This window comes from Haliaeetus leucocephalus, unplaced genomic scaffold, assembly GCF_000737465.1.
Source record: "Haliaeetus leucocephalus isolate CR32 unplaced genomic scaffold, Haliaeetus_leucocephalus-4.0 Scaffold1, whole genome shotgun sequence".
Lineage (NCBI taxonomy): Eukaryota > Metazoa > Chordata > Aves > Accipitriformes > Accipitridae > Haliaeetus > Haliaeetus leucocephalus.
The window spans coordinates 7,660,259-7,684,647 of record NW_010972437.1 but is presented as its reverse complement, the minus strand read 5'-3'; the positions used below and the strand labels follow the sequence as shown (position 1 = coordinate 7,684,647).

At 36.3% G+C, this 24,389-nt stretch overlaps 1 protein-coding gene across 2 annotated transcripts in view; it reads right to left on the bottom strand.

The window, feature by feature from the left end:
- Window positions 1-24,389, bottom strand: part of PDE1A (phosphodiesterase 1A, calmodulin-dependent) — a 159,444-nt gene that overhangs the window by 59,062 nt on the left and 75,993 nt on the right. The gene's annotated exons all lie outside the window — the stretch shown is intronic.

The window sequence follows — 24,389 nt, the reverse complement described above, 5'->3', positions numbered from 1 at the left end:
CCATTGTTTCTCTGATTACAGAAAATTCATCATTATACCAGACGAAAGGTGGTGCCTATGGCATTAGAAAAATCCAAATATTTTCCCAAGTGTGCTTTAACTTTAAGTTTTGAGAACTTTCTTTTACATTACAAACATGGATACTCCCAAAGGGGATTTTGTAATGCATCAACTCATGCCTTTGTAGCAATACACTTATACTCCTTGAATACCAGATTTTTCCGAAACTCTCCGATGAGAAGAACACTTCTGACGCTGATCAACTTAACCGTACAGAGTAGTAACAGCACTGGAGTGAAATGAAAACCTTATCAGCAACTGTGTAGAGCTAAATGGATGCTTAAAGAAGTATGGGTATTTTCCTTCTTTCTGTGCTATATCTCTGAGTTGAAATAATCTACAGTTTTTTATCATGTAAGATAAAGATTTCTGTGATTAAAGATACATCATTATTTTAACATAACTTTCGTGAAATAATCTTTTATGTGTACAAAATGTGAAAAAATTGAAACAAACATTTAGTTAAAAAGTGGATTGAAACTGAATCAACACTAAGCTGGCTTTACTTTCAGAAAAAATCATATTTGTGATATGAAAAAGCATATATAAAAGTAGACAATATGTTATATAATAACATGTTATATATACTATATATTTTTTAGCAGGCGTATACAATATTTGATTTGAACTAATTAAAATGTATGAATTAAAAAAATGCAGTGATATTCAAAACAAATCTCTCATCAACTTGCAAAGTACTGTTCTGTCATAAAACCACTTTCATGTTTTTTCTTTATATTTATTTGGCCTAAGTATAATTATGTCGAAGCCTGCAAGTATAATTTTAGCAAATGAAGTTTTAAGACCAGCCTCCTCAGTTCTTCAAAGCCTTAATTCCACTCAAATTAGCATAGAACATAACACAAGTAAGGCTCTTAGCAACCATATTTACTTGGTGTATAACACAGTGCATTGCATATCAATGGAATGGAAAATTTAGTGTTAAAAATTTTTCTTAGAGAAGTGGGTAGATGAAATACTGTGGGAGCGCATCTCCTGCACAGAAATAACCTTATGCATGGGGAGGCAGTTCCAGTGCATAACTCCTTCCACTTCAGAGGTACCTATAGACTGAAGAAGCTAATTCATAGACGCTCACCTTGCAGTACCCAACACAAGCACTGTAACTCTCCTGGGGTGTCTGCTCCTCAGTAATGCACACAAACACACGTACAACCCCTCCTGAGCACCAACGCCAAAATGCCCAGGTGAGTCTGGCAGCATCATTGCCACTACTTGCAAATAGCTGTAGGGTGGCTCTCCCACTTGCACTGTTCCCTCCGTGTTTGACTGAGCATGTCTCCCAATCGCACTTTCCAAAGTGGAAGCATAAATGAATTTAGAAATGCAACACTTCATAGTGGGGGGCCAGGCAATGGTAGAACAATATTCACTCAAAATGGCTTCAAATCCTACGATTTCCAGTGGTTCTACATTTTCTTGGGGCATAGAGCAGATGACAGATACTTGGAACCATTTTTACGCTTGCAGGAGGAAAGGAGTCCCTGGGGGAGCCCTTAAGCCACAACGACTTTGCAGTATCTCGCTGCATAGGTGGCAGTCAACTGATGTAACTTGCCCTGTAGTTATAGTTCATATTCTAGGACGAATGCAGAACACAATAACAGACCAGGCAATTTGGAAAAGCTGCTCAGGCAAAGTTAAAGTGATTCTGAAGGGGTTACAGAATCACAAAAGCACAAAATCCATATAACTCAATGATGACCAGTGACCTTGTCATCTCATGAATCCACGCTTTGTGGAGATGTCAAGAGTGTCTGTAGCTGACCCAGTGCCTATCTATCACAGAACCACGTGATAATTTTGGTTGGAAGGTACCTCCACCTGATCCAAGCTCTTGCTCAAAGCAGGGCCAACCTCAAAGTTCGGTATAACTTCAGAGTTAGATCAAATTTCTCAGAGGCATTTCCACGCGAGCTTTGAATACATGGAGATTTCACAATCTCTCTGGGCAACCAGTTTCAACGTTTAACCAGCCTCATGGTGCACTGTTTTTTCCCCAATATCTAACTGGAATGTCCTTTGTGGCAACTTGTGCCCAGTGGCCCCCAACCTTTGCTGTTCACTTCCAAGAAAAATCTGGCTCTATCTACAGTACAACTTCCCACTAGGAAGCTGGACAGAGCAATAAAATCCTTCCATAGTGTTGCTGATCAGACACTTGTCAGGTGATAATCATGAGGTCTACCCCAGAAGGTAGAAGAATGGACTTCCAAAGCAGCAAAATTAAGTGGGTTATAACAGTATATGAATGATCTGAATATACTCAACATATTACGTGTTAAAGTGAAATAGCCACAGAGTTTAAGAGCTGACATCTCAGTAATGAAACTAACATTTTAGTAAAGAACAAATACGCCAATTTATAAGACAAACCAACAAGTGTTAAAATACTCATAGCCCAGCATTCTATGAGAAAAAGAAAATTGTAAAAAGGACAAGGAAAAGTAACAAAAAATAATTATTACTCCAGCTGTATTGGGCAGGATTTTTATTTATTTGTTTGTTTTCTTTTAATTAAGTATGACAAATTGAAAACAAACATGAGAAATGCCATTAGAAAACCTGAAATGCTACTTAAAATTGGAGCTAATTGTATTACCCTGCCTGTGAACTGTGCTACTAAGAAATAATAGACAGCAACAAGACAAAAACAGAGGGGCTGTTTTGTGAAATAGAATAATGGACTGTTTGAACTGTTTTAAGGTGCAAAGAAAATTGTATGCAGAGTTAATATGACACAACACGAGAGAAAGAGATTTATAGAGAAAAAGAAACAGATTATTTCTCTCAGGACAACTGAAAACTACATTTTAAAACTAGCTGCCCCAGTTTGTAAGGGAGAAAGAGACATCTGCAATTAATAAAGGGATTAGGGTGGAGAACCATCTTCTGTCACATTGGGTAAATACCATTAACAGCGCTGTGGTATTAAGGGCTTTTACAGACAATCCGTTGTGCTCTGCTCTTAACTATCTTTAACAGTGCCATCTGTGAGGTTACCAGGACCAGTGTTTCCCCAGTCCTCACCTCCCCTCGCAGCTCATGACTATGTCCAACTGTAGGCAATAAGCTTTGAGGCCCACTCAGCAAACCAGGGGAAAACGAGGATTTTACTAGGAGTCGAAGTAGCATATCAAAACCGTGACTCAATTGTTCCCTCCTTCCTCATTAAATTTCTCCCATGTTTGAATTAAAGTTTTGATAAATCTACTGTAACTTTCAGGGGTTGTACCAAATTAACTGAGGATAGATTTTAGGTTATTTGAGAAGGCTTCCTATGCCAGTTTCAGTAACTACAGGAAAAAAAGGAAGATAAGGTATCAGTGATTAAAAAAGACTTTTTGCAATGTTGTCATGAGAAAATGTTTTCTTCCATGGAATCAAGCAAAGTTCAACAAGAGAAATCCGCTTGGAAATACTGAATAATTGTTCTAAACACACATTAAAAAGATAACAAAGAAAGGTGGGATTACTTAAGAAGGGAGATTGTAAGGTAGAGAGGCAGACGAGTTGGACAATTTCAGATTTAAAGACTGCCTCTTCCTTTTCCAAAGGAAAATAAATTAGCAGTGATCACTAGAGAATAAGTGAGATTTAAAGGTTCAGCTTAACAGTCTTCAAGAACTAGAAGAGGAAAATTCAGCCTGAAGTTAACTTCTGAACCTGAGAAAAAGACCCTCTGTCTGCTTTCCCAAAGACTGCCTTTATCTGCTATCTGAGTCCCTCCACCATCAAGCACTGCAAAGAAACAGCTTTCTAACTTACACATCTGGACTTCACTTAAAACTGTTTTGGAAACTCTGTACAAAAAAAGCTGGCTTTTGCCACAGATCCTATTAAAGGGGAAGTGAAATAAACTGTAAAAAGTAAGCTGTAAACTCACCCTGCTTCCTATTATATTTTGAAATACTTCACTGTTGAAGATGGGCAATGAACACATGGGTAGTTCTTTGAAATAATAAACACATGCTAATGCTAATTACAGAGAAATATTCGTATTAATATTCAATAATCAAAATGCTAGTTTAAAAATTATCTGTGTTGGTTAAGTCAACTCCAATTACAAGTTGTAAATCATTATGTTCCCATGAACTAGCTGAGAAAAGCCTAGCTGTGTGCCAAATGTATTAATTCCTTGAAAAGATTATGAGCAAATAGTGACAATGTGTTAAAAAGTTTAAGGACAGAAAAAATTATTATTTTCTGTAAACAATTGTTTCATGTTTTGTTTGGACTATTTAATATTAAATAAGAAAATAAAGTGGATAACTGTAGTCTTTATTATACAAGAGATTTGACCCTCTAAATGAACATTACAAACTAAAAATGGGCTGACATGTAATGTGAAATTAAAAGTAAAGAAGAGGAGAGTAACCATGTTCTGACAATATGGTTAGTTACAGTTCAAGCACCACTAGATTTTAAAAACTTTGGGGAAGTGGGAAATTTTTGTCTAAAACTATCTAGAATTAAAACTGGAAACCAGTTTTGCTACCTGTAGTGATTCTTGTAATAATCGGTTGAATAATTTTCACAACCTGTAGAAAGCATTGCTCACCCAATAGTTCCCAAGGTTTCAAAGGCAGAAGTTACATCCTCACTCAGACATGAAAACTCTGGCAAAGGGCCAATATCCAGCAATTCCAAATCATTAACAAAGGGAAGTTAAGCTCATCTATTTAAAACAGCCCAATCCCAGAATCCAGGTTGGTTTACATACCTACACATTTGAGATTCAGGAAAATATTTAAATTAGGAGACATCTAAAATGGGAATAGCAAAACTTGGAAAATTTACAACAAATAAAACATATAGCTATTTCACTTGAATTCCAAAATTCCCTACCTTAATTGTCCAAATTCCAATTATTTTTATGTGAATTGGTATCACTTGAATTCTACACTTTTCTATTAAGAACATGGATATATAAAATAAATCTTCATCTAAATACACCATTCCCTCCAACAAATACTTTAAAATAATGTAGATCAGAAATAAAAAATAAATTGTGGTAATAAAAATCAACCATGCACAAAGTCCATGCTCTCACTTTTTCAAGTAAAAAGTTATAATATATGGATTACTAGAAATCTTTTATTATGACAAAGGATATAATTCTTTTTTTGTATTTTCTGCAAGATGGAAGAAAAATACTTGCTATGAAAAAGGAAAATCCCAGATATACTTGTAATATTTGTAATACATGGCTATAAAGGCTAGACCTGATTATACAAATGGATGAGAGATACTGGAGAAATACCCAGAATATGGTAATAAAGATTTTAGAGTGATCCCTTTGGGTAGCCACTCCTGTTCTCTTGCTCCTACCTACAGTTACAAAGTGGCCAACTAATATGGCTTCAAAAGGGCTAACGTTTACTTCAGGGTTTTGTACACTATGGTAGGGAAAAACATGATGATACAGAGACATTTTGCCAGTCAAGGCAAGGCCAGCATATCAATGGAGAGCAAGGATTAGAACCAACAGCTCCTGACTCAGACCTTGATGTGCGTTTCACTTCCCTGAAACCATAAAAAATGCAGTTTCAAACGCAGTTACCTAACACTTCTTCTAATTGGAGGTGCTGTCTCTCAATAAATTCTGATACTGAGAAATGCAAGAAAGGTATATCACATTTTCATGGCTGCAAATGTGTTTTATGAAATTACTCCTCAGTCACTGCTGTGTCTGAGCATATGCACAGGAAGCCTTGTGGTTGCTAAGGGTTTCACGAATCACATTCATTTCATGATTATTTTAAGCATATGAGTGGTACACACTGATCTGTAATTATGATTCAGTCACTAGAAAATAAATATTGAATATGCTGCTAATTCAGCCAACATTTTGATACACCAAAACTTCAATCCCATATTGAAGAATTAAAATAGAAGTTGTGCAGCTATATGACACACACTGAAATTTACACTTTCTTAATGAAAAAACTGTGCATTTTCATGGTGATAGAATTGCCTTGGCTGTTTAAATATTGATCATGTTTAAGCAAGATGAAGTGGTTTTCCTTTAAGCAGGCATTCTCTATTAGGCTTCAATTAATTTTACCTTACTCTTCCTATAAATGTATTATTTAGCACTGTAATACTGTATAAATATTATCTTTGGGTCTCATTTAGTAACAGGTTCAAGTGTGTTTAAAGGCTTAATAAAAATTTAGTCAAAATTCCTAAGCTTTCTTTAGCACCCAGCTGAAATCACAGAAAGCCATGGAGCCTTACACGGCTTCCACCTGAAACATTCTCAACAAACCTGATCAAACAAAGTGCAAGTGCCTGAGAAGCCTTAGTGTCTTAACCTCGGTAACACTAAAGGTCTGCTATTTGCAGCTCTGTAACCTTTCACCATCATCTCCATCATCACCACCTGCCGCTCTGGACAGACAGAGGAGGGTCAGCTGGGATCCTGTGGCTGCTGCTCTTCCCTGCTGTCTCTGTCACCTCCCCTGGTTACTCATCCTTCCCCAAAAGTAACTTTCACTGTCAGAGTCGATGTATGTCATCAGCACAAATTCTCACGCATGAGAATTTCTCTCACCTTCCTTTGTGCACACGCAAGATACAGAATGAAACATATTTCAGCCAAGCTTTAAGTGTCTTTCAACTTTTCTCTCACTTCTGCTAATGAACCATCATTAATGCTAATTTGGTTCCTCTGTTCAATTGCTTTCCAGGTTGAAGCTTAATGAAAACTTCAAATTACTTACTATGTACATACATTCAGGTGTTTTGTCTGTCTTCTGCTAGATCCAACAAGTAACCAACTAGTCTTTCTTTACCCTAAAGTCTGAGTGTTTCTATTGCCTCGGTGTCCACTTCCATTATCTGATATTCCCATTTCACAATCAATCCATGAAATCAAAGACAAACAATGCACAATCTATAGGACTGATTTGTAAATTGCAAACTATCCTTCTAATGGCTTTTCCTGAATATTTATTTTTGTCTGAAGGTTGACATTTGATCTATAAGGTTCCCCTGAATTGTATATACATTATATAGAATGCTAGCTAAAACTATTTCATCTTGAAGTTGCCAAATACTTGAACAGTCTGTATGTCTCAAAGTCTTCATCATAATCTAGCTAAATTGACTATCAACAACAACCTGGGAAATCAAATGTAAACTCACCACCTGCCAAAAATCATGCTTGAAGATGACGGAAGACTTTCAGCACATCTTACTTGCTGGAGCTAATGCAATAAACACTCAGAAAAGGCACATAGCACTTATTCCCCATAGTTGTTTAAAAAGCTTTATTTTTTCTGCAGACAGCAGTTTTGAGCACAGTGATCAAAGAAGCTGCTAAATGGCAGAAATTAAGCCTCTAAGTCTTCCAAAGCAGTCCTCTCCATTGTTTAAAAAAAAAAAAAAAATTCCGTGGCAGAAGGAGGATATTTCTAAATAGATCTCCTCACACTCACTTTTGAGAGTTGCCTCTACATTCCAGGAAGAAACTTGTATCCAAACCTCTGTGCCGCTGGAAATTACCAGAGGAGCACAGGCCTGGCACATCTCACTGTCTGTGCTTCCAAGGAACTCCCTTAGTCCTACCTCACAGCTCCCGATCATCACAACTACATCTCCCAACTTGTTGCATCTCCCATACTTGTAAAAAAGATCATGACCTACTTCTGCCCCAGGGATGTTCACAGAGTGATGGGAGATGTTTGCTATTTTAAAAGAGTTCCTGCTAGAAGGCATGTCTCCAGATGACAGTATTATGGCACAATCCCTTTCCCCTTCACATGATCCAGACTGTTTTAATATGATTGTGATGCACTAAATATTTGATCTCATCACATAACCCAGCAAATGGAGTCTCTCTTGTCAGCAATCAGATAAATTGAATGGTCTGAAAATGTTTGTCTTTTCCCTCCCATGTTCCCTCTGCTGCCTAGTACTGCTAGAAACTACATTTTGCTTTAGCTACTCTTGAAACTCATAGATGAGATAGAATCCTCCCATGGAGTGGTGTGTTATCAATTATCACAGAATGATAAGGGTTTGGAAATGGATCTTTCATTACTCTTTCTTATATTCTGTCTCTCCTCTCATTCACCCTGAAGTCATGGTATACCCATGCTGAAAATCTCCTTCATTCCTTAGGACCAGAAAATCTGGGTTAAAAAATGTTGATACTCATCCTTTGAAAACAGCATGCAAAGAGGTAGGAAGTCCTTTTAGAAACATCAGGAACAAGCTATCGTATAAAAAGTCAGCTGATGTTCTTTCATTTAAGACTGTATTAACCACAACTAGTAACTTTGTACTGAAAATATTTTCTAGACCACTACTAAGAAAATACATTGCTGTCATTGTGAAGGCTTTTGAAAGCATTTTTGGTGCAATTTCTGCAGTTCTTAAGGACAGAAGATTGGTAAGTGTTTGGCACTAAAAATAACGTCATTGCCCAATGATCAAAGAATCTTCATCTATGACACTTACCACAAGTATCCTTTCCTCTACTTGATAAAGTCCCATATGAGCAAACAACCCAGGAAATGTCCTTCATTAACATTAAAATAATGACACTTTGTTCTGCGATTTTGCTGTGGAACCAGACTACATTAAATAGTACATATTCTGTATATAATTGACATTTTGATTTCCCCAAGATAGAAATTAGAACCAGGACAAAATTTCCTTGCTGCATACCACAGGTCAACATATATAAATGTGGCTAAACATTTACAGCTAACACTTCTGGCAACTTTTAAATTTGTTTAATTAGTAGTTACAGATTTTTTGAGACATCAAGCTGTAGAATCTGGGTCCTGGTAAGTAATCTGGGTCCCCTGTGCTTATTTACAAATGATTTTATATTTCTGACCTGTTGACTTCCATGGGCAGAGCATGAAATATAGTACCATTTGGTTGCTTAGTATGCCATCTTCCATTCCATTTCTTTCAACATACATACTTATCATTGATGTTACATTAAGTGAACAGAGGTTACAGAAGGACCTATATAAAAATATATTACAGAAGAAAAGTTTTTTGAAATGGCAGTCCCTCGTATTCAGTCTAAGAACTTGGTCAGATGTGATGCCTCAGCTATCTCTCTGTGCCCCATTCCATCCCCTTTTTTCTAGAAATTATTGCCCACCCATATCTGACAGCACAAATGCATGTGTAACAATATGCCTTCAGCCTGATACTGCCAAAACAACCTGATTCACCTTTAAGATATTTTACAGTAGGGGGATTTCTACCGAACTATTTCCACAGAACAAGATTGGGGTCGTGTATGTGCAGTTATGCTATCGGATGAATCAGGGTAGTTGGTTCAGCTGGCGTAACAGGTCAATATAACAACCAACATAACAACCAAGATAATCCTACTTCAATCCAAGCTCTAACTTGTCATTTGGTTTAGAAGTCCTACTTTCCTACTTATAATTAAACACTTGAAGTACCAGAATATAAAAGTTACACTTTTAATATATAATCACACCCTCCATATGGGATAACAGAGCCAATTTATCCTGAGTTTTGTTTTTAAAGTGTATCATGGGTTCTGAGGAACAAAGATACACTTTATTTGTCGCAATATTTGTCACAATAAAATTACGAAATGTAAAAAATACAAACATTTGCATTATGAACTATTATGGACTATTGAATAAAATATTAAAATAATTTAAGAGTTACCTTAGTCTGCCTAAAATGTTTTAGAAAAAATACCACCACCTTAATTCATGTCTTTTTTACTGAATAACAGCTTCAACAAATCTATTTTCACTAAAAGAATTTTTCACTCAAAAGACAGAGCAAGACATAAATGCTTTAGCACAACAGCTGTAGTAATTACAGTACAATTTTGCTGTAAAATCATTACCATCTCAGTGGTACTGAAGAAAGGATATAGTACATGTAATGTACATGACAATGTAAAAATACGAATAGGGCTTTTATTTAAAATTGCAATACTGCAATTAAAATGAAGAAAAAAGAAAAAAATTAGGAGATGCTAGAATCCAGCACTCTGTGTTATGTGTGAAACTAACTTCTGGCATTTGGAATTGTTAAAAATAAATGTTCTGCTGAAGAATTGCCAAATAAAAGTACTTCAAAGTAGGTCTTGGTAATGAGAAGTGGAACATTAGAAAAGCTTAAACACACTTGAGAGCTGTATAAATGTTTAAAAGAGGAAAGAATCAAGCGGGTAAACTATTCCCTTATATTCTTTAAGAATGATCATAAATGGGATGAAATGTAACATGACTGTTCTTATTTACATATGTGAGCTTGATCTGGGATTTGTCTACATGAGAAACTAAGTTTGAATTAAGGTCAGGTAAGAAACTGAAATTCATTATCTGTCCTTGAATAGCTCCATCTTTGAATACTTCAGGATGAGTAGAATTAAACAGAAACAAGTCCCTGGAGCTCACCAGCAAGAATATTTCCCAAAAAGTTATTCTTGAACAATATCATGTTAAACCCATTATCTAGCATATAGTATATATGGGCTATATGCATATTAGTTTTGGTTCTTGAAACAGTTGCAACAGGAATTGTAGCAAACCAAATAAAAAATAATTTGTTGTCAATGCCTGCTATATAGCCGCCATTTTCCTCAGCCTGCAAAGTGCCTGGCACCTCAATATACAGGGTTCAGGTTTTGTAAGTCTGGGAAGGTAAACTGGGTTAGAGGCTGTTCCTTACTTGCTGGTGTTTCCTTTGCCTTGATTCATGCTACCCGTAAGAGTTTCTCCTATTCCTTCCACATTTAATAAAAACAGACTAATAGACTGTGAAAGCATTATGCAGAAAGTAGCAAACTGCAGCCTTGCTCTAATCTAGAGGACACCATGGTGGGACAAGCCACTACCCCTACCACAGAATTGCCTAGGTTTTTCTCTACTGCACTCAGGACTTCCATGAGTTTGGGCCTCTGTCCTTACACATCCCACAAAGTGCTTTAACTCATCTGTCCCGATAAGATGTACTAACTCCAACTGCTGTTCACATTGTCTTGCCTGATTTGAAAACATGCTATTAAACCAACCTGATTATCAGCCTATTCACTAAAAAGTGACAATATTTTCACAGCTTCCAGTTTGTTGATGTTTCAGGTTTGAAGTGGAGCAACCCTCAGAAGGTGTAGTCCAGAATCTATCACCAAAAGTGTTGCTTTTCTAAAAAAAAGCAACCGTCTTGCTTTGTTTAAACAGAACATTTAGCAAACATAGACTGCAATTCACCTGCAAGATATTATCTTTTGTTACTCATCATATATGTAGCTGACTGTAATTTGCCTATTCATATACCCTTTACATATATTATAAGCAGGCTAGATTGAAAATTCAGAACCTGGTGCTCAAACTGATCGTGACAATCAGTATTCAGAGAATATTCATGATTAGAATAACACTCATTCATCAAGAATTTTGCAGCATACAACATTTTACTTAACACCTCTGTATGTCCAGGTGAAAGAAAACATAACACAAAAGACATCCCTCAGCCCAAATGGATTGCAGCAGAATTTTTCAGAATGTGTCATGTTTCCTACAGAAGAGACGCGTTTGCTTCTCTATTTTAGAAAGAATGTTCTTTAATTAATTATCACTCAGTTCTAAGGCACTACACCATAGTACAACTGGCCCTGCTAACTAAAGCATCAGATCCAGCATCCTTTCCTAAGGCAAAGTATGTGGACTGTGCCATATAAAGCACCTCTTGTGTTTTTACAGCAAAAAAACCCACAAAAAATAATTCCCAGGCTTTCTGTCCAACACAATGACTGTTCTTAGTTCCTAAATAATACACTGCTCCATTACTTTCTAAAAAAAGCCCTACACTGATTTCAAAATGAACCACATAACTAAATTAATCCAGCTATATTTAATTACTTGTGAAATTGCTTAGAGATGTTCTGTTTGTTATCTACACAAATACTGTACCAGAAAGAGCTTTCAGCTGCAAAATTACTGGGCTTCTAGGCAAGCAGTGGTTTATAAGAAAATTTCAAAACCAGCTTTTAATAACGTAAAATTCTGTTCTTAATGTCTGTGCCTTTCTAGGACTCAGAAACTAAAAATCTGAATTCTGTAAGGTGATGACAGTACAATATCCCTAAATGTACTCCTCTAGGACATGAAATCTAACCTGAAAAGTTCAGCTCTCTTATGGCCATAACTAACATAATTGCTAAATTGTGCTTCAGTTTTCATAGCTTTACTGAATGAATCACTCTTCTTCAGTCTCTCTGCAAAGCCTGGACATTCATTTCAAGTAAGAACCTGGTTATATTTTAATTTCAAAATAGAACACTAGTAAATTCTTGATTCAATGTTAAAAGATAATGTTTGTTTACACACTTACTAAGGATTTAGGAAAAGCTTGTGTGTGTAAAAAATCAAAATAGGCAGTGAAACAGTTTGTTAGAAAGTGCAACTACATGCTGTGATTTGTCTGTCATATTCTCAAACAATATCTTGTTTTGTTTTCCGTTGCTTTTCCGATTCTCCTATTGCAGCATATTTTTTATTGGAATCCTCAGTTTTGAAATCAAATTATTCACTTTAATCTAAAATAACATAAGTCAGAGAAGTAAGGCAGTAGTTTGCCCAAGAAAAACAAGCCAGCTTTAATACAGTAGCGATCAATCCAGGCACTGATCCAGAGGGAGTGCTTACCTGAATAAAGACCATAGAGAAATACTAGAGAAAAGTATACAGGAGTTAAATTTCATAAAATTAACGCAAACAAGAAAGTGCCTTGTTCAGTAGTCTCCTGTCAATATATTGCTTTCACCTGCAGATATCTACACAATGTCTTCAGCATGAAATGCAGGACATTCTTGAATGGATAATGGTGAAAGGAAAAGTAAGTGCAATGCTAATTAACAGTTCAGTTCTGGTGAATGTGGTTTTGCATGTGTGCCTTGACCAAGCAAATGACAAAAATAACAGCCCAGGGTTAATGAGAGTGTTTACAACCTGTTTGATTGTGATCATTGGGTAAAAAGTCTCTAAGATTTTTATTGCCATTACAGATTGAGAATAGTCACGTTAGAGTGCAATTTCTCTCTGGAAAGATAATGTGAAAATGACAGCGAATCAAATGGATATCACCTTTTTGGACAGCCACCACCCTTTCCTAGGTCAGCAAATAACAGTAACTGCTGAAGACTGTCTATGTGCTTATATGGCTTGAATACCAGGGTCAGGACGCTGGCTGGCTATCTGCTATGCAATGTTCAATAACACTATATTTGACCATACTAGGAAGTGAGTCTTCTAAGCTATTTTATATCTATCTCAGCTCATTATTTCTGTGGGTTTGGAGGTTTTCTTAATGCCATATTTTATGATTATCGATGACTAGAAATTCAATTGTAAGGAACTTTAAAGGAACTTGTGGACTCTAGCAATTTTTAAGTAGATTCAAGGATTCAGGGATGTAATTCTGAAAGATGTGTGAGAGATTTCAGTGGTAACATTGGCCAGAGAATACCACGTCATACAGTAATACGCACACAAAGAAAGAGAGAGAAAAAAGACAACCACATTTCCTACCATATCAGTGATACACCTCAAAAAAAAATTCTGGAAAAGCAAAAGGATTGCAAAACACTCAACTGGAAGGTAAATACATAGCTGGAAACTTTACTCCAGCTTATTAAAAGCTTTGTAGTGCCAAAGTTATTAGAGGTGTTCCCATATATAAATAAACTAAATACACATTGAAGTAGAAAAGGTGCACTCACCATGAGGCTGGGGGACGAAATCAAGCAATGAAGAGATCTAAATCTAGCTTTTTAACATTTAAGGCAAATGCAACAGTTGTTAAAAGATGGGTTTGCTTCCTTTTTAGGAAACCTGTGCTGAAATGCCTGATTGATGAACTGAGAGTAGGCAAGAAAGTCAGGTTAAAGCCCTCCTCTATCATATTCAGCCAAGGAATATGAATGAAATGTGAACAAGCCAGAGTAAAGACACTGACATTTAATACAGTAACTAAACTAACAACATTTTTAATGCACTTTTATGAAGAAACTTGCCCAAGGCTCAATAACGTGAAATTAAAGTGAGATATGCGGGAAGAGCTAACAGTTACAAAAAAGTAGGTATATGTGCACCCAAAAGAAAAAGATATGATCCATGCCATAACTGTTTGGAGAATAAAGGACTATAAGTATTCTGTATCATTTTTCTATTAATCTTCAGGTTTTATTATCTTTGAAATTTGCTGTCTGACAAATGTGATTCTAACTTTTCATAGATCAGCATATATCTTAAAATACTGCTAAAATTCTACTGTTGAATACATGTTAATGTATTTTACATGAAGAAGAAATGTAAGTAAAATCAATGTAATAATTTTCCTCCTTTAGATCCTAGATCAGGTATTAAAGAAAGGCATTTGTATAATGGTGAATCGGATTTAAAGTGAAGTTAATCCAGGGAGTAATTTAAAGGATGCTTTGCCATAAAATGACTGGTTTCTACTCTTGTTTTCAAAATGTACTAGTATATAAATACTTGTTTAAGCTTTTCATTCACTATGATTATTATTTTGAGGTCACGTCAGCTGCATTTAGTTTAAATTTTAATCCAGAACAGTTAATCTCAGACTCTTTTCTGGAATAGTCTTACTAAAGTTCAAATGGGAGCACCATTAAATGAACAAACACAAAACAGTGGAGTAAGATATTCTTATAGTACAAAGAAATAAACCTTTTCAAAATTGATCTCACGAAAACAATAACTCTCAGAGAGGATTAATAAAAAAAAGATCTAATTATTTTGTGCTAACAGAGTTGGAGGGGCTTACTCAACCACAGCTATTCTGCTAGATTCTGATATATTGAAAAAAGAGATCTTGGCACCTCAACCACAAACATGATTACAGAAATGACATAAAAATTTACTAAATTTTCATGACCTCATTTATACTATCTAGTTGTCTGACATGGATTTCAATTATTTTTGCAGTAGGAGGAATTAATTAATTCCCCTCAGAGGCAGAATAGCTTGACATGCAGATACATATTTGATCATAGATTGATGTGAGCCCCCAAATCTGACAACATGGAATTTAATCATAGGAATAATTCCTTTGTGAGGTGGATTTCTGAGTTTTACCCCTGTGGCTTATCACCTCTGGTTACAAGTAGACTATTCTAACACTTTAAGGCTGAAAATCCAGGCTGCAATTCTTTTTCATTAATTACATTAACCTCACATGTCTAACTGCATTGCGCACCTGCAGACCCTTTTCTTTCAGAAGCCTATGAAAGCTGCTGAGTAAAGTGATTCTGATTTTTTAAAACACCAGTACTCATTGTTCAATCTAGCCCAAAGATACAAAAATGCAAGTGCAACGACTACAACTATAAAACCTGTATCTTTTCCTCCGCTTTGTGATTCGTCTTTCCATTCATTCCAGGTTGTCTCCACCTCTGACCGAACACAGGCACTTCCCTGCTCTCTTTGTGTATTCCTCACGCATTCCCCGCTGTCCACTTCCACATTCTAGTCATGATCCTTAACCTACTTAGCATTCCCTCTAATCTTGGGGCCAAAGAGGTGAACTGAGGAGTACCAGCATTAAGAGGGCCTTTTCTCTCACCTTGCCTCTCATCTACAAAATATACTACACATAGCTGTATAGCCCACATAGTGAGGAATTTTATTAATACACAGCTACAGTTTAAGTTTAGATATATGAGTTGATCAAATTTTTTCAAATGTTTATCTACAACAATATGAAAGGAACACACTTGCAAGTATATAATGGTCAAGTCACTAGGCAAGGCAGCCTCCTACAGATTATTCTTGTGAGTCTTGTTCTAATGATGATACAGGTATTTATTTTCAATATTTAATTGATGCAAAGCAAGTAAATATGAAACATCGTATATTCTCTAAAACTGAAGGCAACTCTTTCCTAGACCTTCAGTACTCTGCAATATAATGCTGATGTCAGTAACAGTGTTAGTCATCACAGGTCAGAATTTCAGTTGGCATGAATCTCACAGAACACAGTGGAGTTATATCAGTTTACATGAGCACACGTGTTTTCTGATGCATTTTGGTGTATGGCATGAAGAAACAAAATCAGTGTTTTCTGCATGAAGATTATCTGCACTAATTTTTTTTTAGTTAAGCATATATTCAAAGTTTCATTACAAAGCCATTGAACAACTTCAATTATGAAGACAGATAAGTAGAGCTGTTTAGAAATACATGAATACCTCATGCATGTAATAAAGATATATGGATTAATTTCATGGATTAGTTCATGAAAGATATTTTACTGCTGTCACCAATGAAGCACAATTTGTGCTTCAAATGCACTTAATTCATTTGCAATGCTCTCCAGCAACCTTTCAGTCCTGAAAATACATAAAATCATAAATTATATCGGTTTGAGATAGTAAATCCTGTAGTATATCTTCTTTTCACTACAGGCCTAGCTGACAAAGAATTCAAGATGGACTCTTTTGGAAATCCCCAGCACAAGCAGAGCTATGCTGGTGTCCCACAGATCCAAAGAAGCAGGCGTCTCAGCCAAGCGACTGGTGTCAGCAAGGTGGGACTCAGGGACTCGCGAGACAGAACAGCTCTCCCACGCGTAGAAGGATTCATTATACAAGCATTTCTCAGACAACACATGTACCAAGCTGTCTCTTACTATATCCACATCTACATATCCAGATTATTGGAACTTGTGACTTAGCACTAAACTTCATTGAGAACAACCTTTCCTTTCCTCACCACTATCCTTCTTACATACCAAGAATTGACTTGATCATGATAGCTGGTTTCCCTTGCAATGCTGGGGGGGGGCAGTCCAGCAATGTAGCCTCTTCCAAGCTCCAAATTATAAATTGTGTACATGGCAGAATGATTTTGAAATGGCATGAAATAGTCTACGAGGAAAACACATCATCTTTAACAAAATAATTATTTGAACTTGCAATCCTTTTGTGCACACTCCATTTAACTCCACCAGAGTTCTACTAGCAGAAGACTTAAAAATTATGTCTTAAACTCCTAATTTTAGGTGTCCTATAAAGCAATCCAAATTTGCTTTCTTTAACGGTGGTGAAATAAATGCTACCTTAAGCATCACTGTGTTTTTCATTAGCATCCCTTATAACACTGTAAATTTAACATGTTAGGCCTAGGTCTGTTTTGGAAATTACAATTACTTTTTCTTCAGATTTGCTCCAATGTTTTCTTGTGATGAATAAGGCAGTTTTTGACTTGCCTTTCTGAATCTTGTCAGCACTTCCCAATCCCACGTTTGTAAAACTGTGGCACTTTTCCAAAACATATTGTCTCATAAACCTTATTCAAACAGAAAAATCTTTAAACAGTGTTTTGTAGACCTACATCAGTGAATGAACATGGAAACTTTTCTTTTATAAATAGGATTATAGGAACTCCATAAAAGTCAGTTAAGAGGTTTTTTCAGACCTTTCAGAGATTCTGAGTTTTAAAAAGAAACTAAGATAAATATATCATGATAATCCTGTTCACAACGCCTATAGAATCTCTATTTATTAGACCTGTCATTGCATTTAACTAGCTGCTCATAATTATTAAAAAGATAAACACTGTTGTGAGATGGATTCATAGTAGTGTGTTCTCTCTATTAATAAAAAATGTCCCTGCAGTTTCTCTACTGTTGGATTAGACAGTATAATTATGTGATCTGCTGCATCATTTACAGCATCCTCCTATAGAACTGGACAGTTTTTATTTAGCTGCTAGATTTAGCTATCATTCTAAAATTTAAAATAAGAAAGTCTAATTTTGTAGTAATCACAGTAAACCAATATGTTACAGTGGTTCTCCTAAAGTCACACATTCTATTCCACATTCAGATTTGACATAATCTCAATATTTGACATTTATGTTTACATTTAATGCTATAGGCATTCATATTACTTAACACAGTAAACAAAAGCACAAGAACTTCCTCAGATCTTTCAATATATCCCAGAAAGTAAACAAAAAAGCTGTTTCTGAATAACGTAGATTTTTTCAGGTAGGCTATCAGTATGGATCTTTTTCTCAACCGAAACGTCAGTGAAAATTATACAGTATCAGAAAAGCTTTGGAGTTTGAATAATTGGCATCTTCTTATGAAAAGCAAGCCTGTATTTTGTCAAAAACCTCTTATCAGTAGAGCACAGAGCAGTGGAAGCATTTTGCAGTCACTTTCTTTTTTTCTGAATGTTCACAGTGGTACATGACAGAACAGCTTCATGTCTTCAACAGTTGGTGCTTACATGTTTCAGCCTCTGGGCCATCTGATAAGAATTGTTCTGGTTCTCTAAATCAGTAAGTACATTAGACCTCTGCTTAGCTGACGTAAGTATGTATCAATCAGCCAATTCCTGAATGTCTGTTTTATCAAGGAAACTCTCAGCAGCCCAACAACAAACAACAGTCTGGTCCTAGTTCCTAGCCTCAATGATTTTATAATCTGGTTTGCTCATGGCCGCTCAGACTAGGGACACCAGCATGGAATAAGAACCAGGATGTCCAGCTATGAAAATAAGCATATTAATTCCTGATTCTGTAACTTCTTCATTTGCATACTTAAGGTAATTGACTCACCTTTCAGAGAGGAGGAGGTAGTAAAGCATCAACAGAGAAGGAAGAACAAAAATCATGTATGTAAAAGTTCATAAGGAAAATAAATTAACCTATTAAGTTCCCATTCATGTTCCTTTTAACAAATTTAAATTTCCTGTTATAGATAATCAATAAATTATTATCACCATTATTTTAAACCGCTGTGAACATGTTTTCAGCTCCATCAAAGGGTGACAAATTCTGTATTTTAAGCTTGGACCACCTAGTAAGAGCTATTTGCACGTAAATATACACACTATAATACCTAAGCTAGCTCCACTTCCAACAGAACAGGAATAATTATCCACTTATACCAATAGATTGAAAATTTAATCTAGTGATCAGTTGACCCTATGGAGCCAGCCAGACTGGACAAATAATTGTCATCTCTCTAGAACAGGAGAGATGTCTTGTGCCGGAGACTTTTGTCTTGTGCAAAAGTACCTGATCTAAAGATCTGCTCACCCCAATAGATTTGGATTTCTGCATTCTATACCTTTTGCCAGGAACTGCAATAAATATTAATTATGATATTTAGCAGGCTTTGATCCCATGCTACCAATGTATGTTTAGAAGACAAATTTTCTAGACTGGATTATTGGATGGATTAAAAAATGATAAAGGTTCTGGAGAACTGAAGCAAGTTGTATCTACTATACAGAAATTTTAAAAGTTCCTGAAGGTAGAATGTAGATTTTTGTTCCTGTTTTGTTCAGTCATTTTTGACAAAATGATAGAAAATTTCAGCTTCGGTTCTTTGTCTCTAGAGAAACACACATCAACAGAGAATATCTATAAATGTCAGAAAGAAACACTGTATTAAATTGTTTGAAGAACCATAACTGGCATAATGCCAAAAGATGCTTTGAACTTTAACCTGCCTAGCAATATAGATAGTTGGCCATTGGTATCAGCTGGAGAGGTCACGTAGCTGAAAATGTCTGGGACCTGTCCAAGCAAAAAAAATGAGGGAAAACTACTCCCACAATAAATGAATAATTTTATTTTCATCTCTTTTGTTTGAGGTGTATTTCTACGTATCACTGTAAAGGAAGCACTTCCAAGGAATTGCATATACCTGAGTACTGGAGGAATTGGCTTCCTCCCATGACCCAACAAACAGTGCCAGAAGTTACTTTGCTGCCTGCATGATTTCTCAAGCTAGGTCAAAAGAAAGGAGCCAATCTACAGAGCAATCCAGTCTGTCTTCAGGTTTGAGGTTTGGCATAAGTTTCAGCTCTGATATCATGTTATAATTTCAATTACTAAGAAAACCTTAAATCAGACTTGAAAAAGTATCAGCAAAATGTGTAATCAACCTCAGATATTGAAAAGAAAAAAAAAGAAAGCAGCATTCATAACAAAACTATAATATACCACAACTGCTACCAATACCCATCTCAAGCAAGGAAATGTTTAAGTAATAACAGAAAGGTCCCTCTTATGCTGATTTTGCTCTAAATCCTCTGCATTTAAAGCCATGCAGCCAGTTCAGTCTGCAACATTTGTGTGTTTGAAAGGCATCTTGCTGGGAATGCTTTATGCCTGCTTTTCTGTCTTGTGCTCTGAAATAGAAGGAAAAGCAATATAGGCACATAACTATGGAGAGGATTAAAAGCTGATTAAATGTACACAGAATACACCAAAAGAGACGGATTTTCCATTTCCATCAGCCAGAAAAACATATCAACCTCTTTAAAAAGCCAGCGCATATAAATAATGTAGCTGCTTAGGTCATCTGCAAAGCCTTCTATATAGTAAAGAATTGAATTATGGTTTCCTGTTCCGTTATTTGTTGTCTTTGGTCACTACCCAGGTGCATGGAAAAGTTTTCAAAGTAATGTTTATCACTGAAAAAAGAAAATTCTTGAGCACTACAAACTGGCTAGCTTCTTTAGCAGGAAGAAGAGGATTTGTTTAATGTTGTTCTGGCACACAAAACATAAATCTGGTCTCAGAGAGAGGTGCTATATAATCTAGTCTTTTGCTTCTTTCACAAATTGTACACTGCCAGAATTGACAGAAGATTTTACAAGACCTAAAGTGCAAAGCTTTCTGTGTAAATATACGTGTTCATTTTTAGTTATTAGCTCTAAAAGTTGTGTGGCTTTGCTCCTTTAATATTATGAACAAGACAAATTTTGAATGGTCTGTCATTTATCAAAGTTCCCATCAAGAACAGCTGCTTCATAGCCAGAACTGGAGACCGGAGAGCTCAGTCATGTACATTTTACCCACAACAGTAAGCAATTACGTGTATAAGCAGTTCCATTAGCATCAAGAGGGAGACGATGTAATTACGGATTTGTACAACTTGGCCTCGGAACAAAACAAAAACAAAACCAGGAACTTAATTTCTGATCAGTCATCTTATACATTAAATATACATTATGCGCAGAAACAGGAGGCTCAAATCAGTTATCTAAGACAGGCATCTTGCACCTTTGGAGATGGCCCGGAGTATCTCACCTGGTCCCCAGCTGCTGCTCCAGAAGAGCGCAGGTGTCCTGCAGGTCCTGTGTCATATCTGCCAGCCCTGGGTGGATGTCTCGGGCACCCTTAGGTGTCTCAAATGGCACTAGATGCCTGTATTTGAGCCACTGATGCAAGCCTAGGCTGTCATTTCTTTACAGGTTAAGCAGATATACGCTCCTTCAGACAGAAGATATTCAGTTCAGAAATCACTGAAATCTACTTGAAGATAAACGGGAGAAGGGTTACATTTCTTCAGAGACAGAGAGTGTGTGGGATGGTGCTACTGCTGCAGTATGACATAAAAAGCCTGGTCTCGTACATGTGTTGTGAGGAGAACAGAAAAAAAAGAGAGAGACAGAGAAAGCACATATATACTGCAGTCTTCTGAGATGTTGGGAGCACAATTAGCCCTTGTTTTGTATTTTTCACCTTTTGCAATCGATTATAACCTGGTTTAACAAAGGAGGCCTTGTCATTTACTACTGTGCCCAGGTTCTACCTCGCTTCTCAGTCAAGCATGACACCTGAGTAACATGTATAGGAAAGCAACATACATTCTTAACACCAAAATCTTTTTACACCACCAGCATGGCATTAAGGATCACAGATTAAATCTGCCTCCACTGCTGGGCAAATAATGTACTGGCCATAACATAAATAGGAACCAAACCCATCAGATAAAATGTATGGTAATTTTTTTGTTGTTCTCTTTTGAGATCAACTATGCTCTATAGTCCTAGCTTGGACTCTGTGCTCCTAATCCAATTTACTAGTTACTAGGTCTGACTACCAGGTTACCCAGGGAATATTCAAGTGCCCCAGTGTAAGGGTCTCCCTCCTCCCCTTTCCTGTCTCCCGGTACTAAATCTTCCCATTCGCCCCCCTCGTCCCTCCAAACCAAGGACACATGCTGTGGTTCCCTGGGGAGAGACTGGCTGAGGTTTTTTTTCCTCAGTCAGCTGTGTGAGAAGGTACCTGCCCCCCAGGAACTGGACTGACATCACTGCTCATCACGAATGAAGCTGGAATCCAGTCTCGCACCTGTCCTTCTCACGGCGTCTGCTCATTTGAGCTTAAAATCCCTCCAAATCACATCCCGATATTTTTATGTGAGGACAGGAAAGCAACTAAAGGACAAACTTGTTTAAAAGTGATAGTTATCTTCAAGACAATTTTCAGAAATGAGCTAATAATAAAAGGCTACATAAAATGATAGTATCTTAAAAAAATAGCTTATCACATTACCCCACTTAAAAAAAATTACAAACACCACGTTAATTTAAAAATACAGTTTATCATGCTCAATCACACTTTTCAGGCTTTATGATTTTATGTGAGGTCCAAAACTTATTTAATTTACAAAACAAGAATATTTTTAGAGTGTTCAAATTGTACAAGTAAGATGGATACTGGACATTAGAGACATACATTTTTATGTCAAGCTAACATATATAGTTGGAGAGGAATCAGCAGCTGGCAGGAAACAACTGAATGATCATCTAAATGGATAATTACCAGAATATCCTGGCTGGATTTAGTGAATCTGCATCTTATGCATTCCCACTCTAACTAGGACCACAGGGAGTTCAAAAAGTTTATCTGACAGCAGGTACACGTCTTAGCTTTCCTTAGCTCCACTGTTTCATTTATACAAAATTGTAGACTATAATTTATGCACAATACTTCATACCACAGGCCAATAAGAGAAATTTATTAAACCAATCAAAGTAATTTTCCTAGGCAGTTTCTGTGTGTAGAATTTACAGCCACCTCAACAGCCTCTCTATTTGCCATGATCATGGTACAAATACCACCCTTAAAGGGATGATCAATAATACTTATGACCTTTCCATTTCGTGAGGTTCTGAAAAACATTAGAAACATCAGAATACAATTGTGCAGGTATGGATGGATTCATGGCCAATGTACACAATATCCTTATACATAAACTTTTAGTTTCTTTTTTCTTTTTTTAAAGAACATAGCATTTGTTATTACAATGCCATTTTATCTACTACAAACTAGAAAATGAATGTGTTCAGACTGTGGAAAACATCTGTGGTATGCCGCAAGTAATTAATTTAGTAGCTATATATGTTGAAATTGAGACATTATTCTGGTTTTGAGATTCTCATTGAAGAAGATGGCAGTTCTGTTCTTTTACCACTGTTCACTCAACACTGTAAAAAGTGATATAGAACCATCTTACACTGCTTTAGAGAGCTTCCAGCTACTAGAAGCTATTTGACTTTGCTTCTAGCCTATGGCACTACTATTGCTATATAGAAGAAGTTTTCTCCTAAAAAGTCATTATAAAAGTAATATAAATGAACACATCTTTCTATCTTTATACAGTCTATTCCACTAAAACTAGACTGCTTGCTTTATTTTTTGGGAAACCTTCAAAACATATAAAGGGTCTGTAAGGGAGAGCAAAATACTGGCCTGGCAATAATTCAGACACCTGCTTCAGCTCTTTTAAGGTCCCTGTGACCTTCTCGTACTTCTTTCCCACTTAAAGATGTCAGAAATGCCACTGGCCCGATGCCGCAAAGCATCTCAGGTAGCTGCATAGTAGAGGTCTGAACATGGTTGTCCCAATGCTGAGACAAAATTAAGTTTACCCTGCACTTCTGAGAACACTTGAATTGGCTCTGCTGCAAATCTGTAATTGTAATACTTACAGTTTTCCAAAGGAAAGAAGCCCTATTTATTAAATCAGAAAGCCTCATTTGTGAACAATGGAAAATACTACTAAACTGTACTTTGCAAATAGTGCCAGCTATTTTGCTACAGAATTGCACAGCATACCATATCACGTCACTGGAGACTAAAATAAAACCTTCCCAGAAACCCAAGTGCCCTATAATACTAATTTTAAGAGATTCCAAGGTTATTCCAAGCAAATGGTTTTATCTAAATTTGGCTATTAATTCCTATAGTCAAGCTGATTTTGAAAAAGACTGTATGTTTGGGGTAAACATAAGAATCAACATGGAACAATATGTTTTCTCTGTGTACCACAAGAGCTGTATCCCACTGAATGTCAGCTGAAAAGTAGAGCTAAAGCTTAAGAGGATATTCTTTTCTTCACTTGTGATTCTGCCCTAGTACCAAACTCTCAATATACAAAGGCTTCTTAGTCACTCAGTGACCTCTGAAGAAGATTCTCCATAGCAATATGCTTCTGAATGTATTTCTAGAGGTTAG